A 6,000-nucleotide genomic window follows, 5' to 3' on the forward strand; every position below is an offset into this window, starting at 1 on the left:
AGGCGTAAGGGATTAAGTGTGCTATTTTGGGGAGTTCCTAAGTGCTCCCTCGGAGGGCTTCCAATGGAGGTGTGTGAGTTCCCGTGAACTCCCCAACACATCTTTCAAGATCAAACCCAGTTAGTTTTCATTTCCTATATTGGGCAACCAACCAATGGCTATTTATTGAGATCTAACTCTGAGCCCCCACAGATGCCTTTTATATTAATCACCTAGATTTATTTTTCTCCAGATGTGCTCTGCAGAATATGAACTTTCCAGCATGCTTCATAGGTGGTCGGGGGTGAGGAAGTGGGGATGGGTGGAAATAGGCTGGCATGATACATAAAAAGAGAATTTCCATTGTCGAATGCAAGATACACAGGGGAAATACTTGATTAAAATTTTCTCCAACACATTTCTCTACTCTAGAACTTTTAAAGTCTCTGCTGTGCTAATGTACGTGGAAAATCTCTAAAAGGGATTTAGATGATTAACTTCTCCCCAACTCATGTTGGGCCATAGGACCCCCTTTTGTAGAGCAAAGGAATCGTTTTTTGACAAACGTGCTTTGAGAAACATTGTCCTTGAATTACCAATTTAGAACAATTCTTCCAAATTACAGGTGTATGAATTAACCAGAAAGCTTGTTAAAAATGTAAATTCCCACCCCAGATGTTAAAATTGGTTTGGTCGGGCGCCTGGGTGGCTCAGTGGGTTAAGCCGCTGCCTTCGGCTCAGGTCATGATCTCAGGGTCCTGGGATCGAGTCCCGCATCGGGCTCTCTGCTCAGCGGGGGGCCTGCTTCCCTCTCTCTCTCTCCCTCTCTCTGCCTGCCTCTCTGTCTACTTGTGATCTCTCTCTGTCAAATAAATAAATAAAAAAAAAATCTTAAAATTGGTTTGGTCTTGGGTAAAGCTCAGAAATATTCATTTGGGGCACCTGAGTGGCTCAGTCAGTTAAGCATCTGACTCTTGATTTCAGCTCAGGGCATGATCTCAGGATCGTGGGATTGAGCCCCACGTTGGGCTCTGTGCTCAGCCCAGAGTCTGTCTGTCCTTCTCCCTCTGCTTCTCCTCCTGCTTGCTCTCGTTCTCTCTCTCTCTCTCTCTCTCAAATAAATAATTAAATAAGCCCATTTTAAAAAAGGAAAAGATAAGAAATATTCATTTAAAAACATCTCAGGTGATTCTGATGTGGGTGATTCATGGTACCCACTGGGCGCTGAGAAGGGACTTGTCACACAGTGAGTTTTTGTAGAGTTGGAGATTGGCCTGGACCCCCCGTTTAGGAAAAAAAGAAAACTCCCCATCTTGTAATGAGACATGCAATGCTTCATATGCATCAGAGATTTCCATAAAGACTAATAAGATTAAATGTTCAGGGGTGGTGTGGAATTCATGGATAGGTAGATAAATGGATGAATGAATGAATGAATATATGTCCCTTATTCTAGTTCCTTATACCTCTTTTGATGCACCCCAAGAGCATCAAATTGGTTTTGGTTGGTTCCTCTGCTGGCAAAGTAAACTGAGGTCCAGAGAAGGTAATTGGATTTGTTTCTTGGATCTTTTCCTTATTAACTGTGTGGCCTTGATCAAGTCATGTGACCTCTCTGGGCCTCGAGTGTGACATGAAGAAAATAAGTCACTTTGTCACTTGTTGAAAATATTAAATGAGGGAAAGTATGTACACCCTTGGCATGGTGCCCAGCATATGGTAAGCCCTTTATAAATATTGACTGCCACCTATAATAATATTGATAACCATGAGTGGTAGACCAATGCCTGTCGAGAAGGAAGGTGAGTCCCTTCTGCTGGGTAGCAGTGCAACACTTATGTGCTTATAGGGTTTGACTTTCCTCGTGTGTCTAGTTGAGGCTCTCAGGCAGAGGCCTAGAATCCCCGAGTTGGAATGGGCTCTGGAATCGACCTTATCCAACAGCCAACCCTCTATTCCAGTGGTCCCATCTACTCTCAACGTATCACCTCCACTAACTCTGGACTCACCATCTCATGAGCAAGCCCAATCCCTTTCTGGAAACAGAGCAGTGATTTTGAGCACTGTTCCCCAGTGTTGACCAAGGATCACGGTTTCCACAACATGCTCCTCAGGAAAAGAGTTCTGTATTCAAATAAGCTTATGCAATGTCCTATGCTCTAACCGCTTCCTTTCCTTAGAGATATCTGTAATGTCCATTGTCATATCAAAGGCTCTGAGAATTCCTGCAGTTGAAAAAAATGAGAAGATTCATCCGTGTGGACCCCAGAGCTCTCGCCAAACTCATTTGACCAAAAAACAAGCAAACAAACAAACAAACAAACAAACAAACAAAAAACAAAAAAAACCCTACAGACAGCCTGTCAAGTTTTGTGTTTTTCCCTTATGGAATCACCTCGAGGACTTCTTCTGTTAGGACATTTTCTCATCTGGTAGCTCATAAGTGATTTTTTTTTTTTTACAATCATGCCAATAAGACATTATTACAGAATCATCTGAGTCTCCATACTGCCGCTGTGCCTTCTGCACATAGGTACTTCCCACATCCAGCGCTGGTCCCAGTTGGCATGTGTAGATAGAGCTGGACTGATGCCTTACAGCTGACATGTGCTCCCAATGGCCTGTCTGTACCATACTGCTTGCTAAATGTTTTGAATATCACTTCTGCAAGCTACTCCTTATTTCTCAAGCCTGTCCTCTGTCCTCTTCTTTTTGGCGTAGATCAGTTTCTTAATGCCTGAGCCCTTCTCTTCTCCTGGGGACGCTCCATTCAGCTCAGACTCTGGATCTGCTCTCAACTTGCTTTCATACTAGCCAGTGACTCCCATTTGTCTCCCCTGGTCCCAGAAAATGTGTCTGGGAAGAGAGACTGGTGATAAGCCAGAGGTCCCTTCACAGTGCTGCTGTTCCCACATTGCTATCTGACCTTGAGATTCAAGCATGCATGAGCACACACACACACACACACACACCCCACACACACCCTGCCCAGATCCCCCCCAACCCAAAGCAGATTCCCGACCATCGCCCCTTCCCTTCTCTACACAAGGCGAATCCACTTAGAGAATTTCCAGAGCCCTTTCTTGGGGAGGGGAGGAAGGTTAAAAGTGTACATGTAGCATTCTTTCTGGCTCCGCTCAGAAGCCGTCAGGGCAAAGGGAGTGGGGTTTCTGGTTTCAAAGGGAGCCCGGGTAAAGCTTCTTTTAGTTGCAACCCCTCTTAGGAAAATGGAGAGCTTTTTTTTTTCCTTCTGCAAGCGGAGCCATAAATCATGAGGGCTCCTCCGTCCTGGGAGTGGGGGTGGGATTAGGGCTGTTTGGTTGGATTTGTTTGAGTGTGTGTCTTTTGGTCTTGATGGCCCTCCCCCTTCGTAAACATCAGCGTGTAAGTTCCCATCCTCCAGAGGACACACCGAAGGCATCACGTTAAATATTTAGAACAGGAAACCACCTCATGCTGCTGGATGGGAAAAGCAATCTCAGGAAAGGCGCTCGTGTGGGCCTCCCATCTCTCTCTAGACCCTGTAAATGAGAAAGCATCCTTTGATACCCGACGTGTCACCCCAAACTCTTCCTGAGAAAAGAGAGAGGCTCAGCTGGCCTGCAGGCAAGAGCTTGGCTAGGAAAATGTTTCTCCTTGGAGCAAGGTTTTGTAGGCCAAGGATAATAGATAAAATACATTTTTAATAGCCTTTTTCTTGTGAGTAAGGTGGTTGTGTGGCTCACTGAAGGGAAAAAAACATGGTAGGAGGAAGAGGTCTGCCAAACCATCTGCCAAACTGTCACCCATGTCCAGGTGCCTGTTTGCATTGAAATGCAACACTGCCCGTGGTACTCTCCTATGCAGAATTTTCTATAGCTCCCTACTGCCCAGGGAAGAAAGGTCAGGTTGCCACAAAGGGAACAGAAGACACTTCAGAATTTGGTTTAGGTTTTGATTTTCCTTTTTTCCTCTTCAACATTCTCTTCCTTTCTTTACCCTCCATGCATTTTCATATCTTATATCCCCTTTTACTTCCTGCTCTCTGAGGCCAGAGTGATGTGCTTCAACACCCCTTCATATTTCTGGAGGGGTCTGGCCTGATTGTTATTAGTTTAGAATACTTCAGTAGTAAATAGCAATAACCAGCAAAGAAGATACCTCAACTTGTGTAACTGAGAACTCAATATACATATGGGCTTCAAGTAAGGCTTGATCCAGCAGCTCAAGCAATGGATGGAGGGCCCAGTTTCTCTCCACTTTGTGTATCAGACAGCACACAATAACCCCACGATAACTCTTAGCTCTCCCTTTAACTTAAGTAGAGTAGTTCTAGCAGTTCTAGACATAATATATTCACTATACTCACCCTGTACCACCCCCAAAAAAGAGATTCCCTTCAAGTAGCTCCTATACAAGTTTTAGAATTCATTTTTTCAATGGCCCAAATTATATCTTATATCCATCCCTGCACCAGTAACTAGTACTGAGAGGATCATATCTATTTGCCTTTATATGTGTCATTCTCTCTGCATGCAATACTTCTTGTAGAACTCCTATTCAACCCTCAACACCTAAGTCAAATATCCCATAACTCTGTTAGGCTTCCCATTCCACTCCAGCCTCTCCTAAGTGAATGGGTGACTCTTTTTGTTATGTTCCTAACACACTCTGTTTATTTTCCTTTGTGCACATAGCACATTGCCTTATTGCTACAGTTTTAAAAAATTTTGTGACATCCTTTGTGATCCACCACAGTGGATTTATATCAATAGCCTGTATGTTGACTCACATACTGTCAGAAATATAGAAGGTTTAGAAATACCTATTGAGGGGCACCTGGGTGGCTCAGTGGGTTAAAGCCTCTGCCTTTGGCTCAGGTCATGATCCCAGGGTCCTGGGATCAAGCCCCACATCAGGCTCTCTGCCCAGCAGGGAGCCTGCTTCCTCCTCTCTCTCTGCCTTCCTCTCTGTCTACTTGTGACCTCTCTCTGTCAAGTAAATAAAATCTTGAAAAAAAAAAAAAGAAAGAAAGAAATACCCATTGAATGAATGTGTGTGCAGTGTGCAGAGACATCTGCTGTCATCACACCTTGGTTTTGAATCATCAAGCAAGATACAGGTCCTTGAACTCTCAGAATTGGCTTTGCCTTAGAGCTTAAATAGATATTAAGTATCACCTCATTTTTGCATCACACACACACGAACACACACGAACACACACACACACCCCTACCTCTCAAGGATCATCTTAGGATATCCTTGGTCCTGAAAGCAGGCTTGTTCTCAACATGGATGGAGTATAGGTCACACTCTCAGCAGGGTGCAGGTGACTTACCCCCAAATTGGGTAATGTGACTAGGGCTTAACAGAGGAGCATTTACAAAAGTGTGAATGCATATAAGGAAAACAACAAGGGGTAGGGAGGTTCCCCACAATTAGCAACAGCTGGAGGCTGCTTGAGATTAAAATCTCAAGGGAATCTAGAGGAGAGAGAACTGAATGGAGGGACTAGCATCTTACAGAAGCAGGGGCTCCGGAAAAGGGAGACAGACAAACCCCAGCATCCTGGCATGGAGGAAACCAGGGAATAAACAGCTAATCTCATTCTTCTCCTGCCAGGGACTGCCAGTGTCCAAACTCAAGCTGACACCAGGAGGCAAGAGACCTGCTGAGATAGTCCGCATGGGTCAGCCTCCTGGGACAGACAGCAGAGTACAGAAGGGTGGAGAGGCACACGAAAGCTGTCCATAGTGTGAGGTCCTGGAAAATGAAGCCGTGATCAGCAGGGGTCATAGGGGTTTCCTACATTCTGCTAAAGTGGTCTCTTTGCTTCTTTTTAGATAAGGGAGGATGGCAGTTTTAATTGGATATTTGGCAAGGGTTTTCATAATGTGTTCTTGGAAAAGATGCTGAAGGTGGACTGTATGTCCAACCAAATCTGTCAAATCCAGTCCTGGCAGACTGGATCATGACAACCCAGTGGCAACGGGTTGATGGATCAGAGACGGTCAGAAGGACGGTTGCGAATCTGGACCTCGG

This window comes from Enhydra lutris, unplaced genomic scaffold (assembly GCF_002288905.1).
Source record: "Enhydra lutris kenyoni isolate GAN:26980312 unplaced genomic scaffold, ASM228890v2 scaffoldscaffold46, whole genome shotgun sequence".
NCBI lineage: Eukaryota > Metazoa > Chordata > Mammalia > Carnivora > Mustelidae > Enhydra > Enhydra lutris.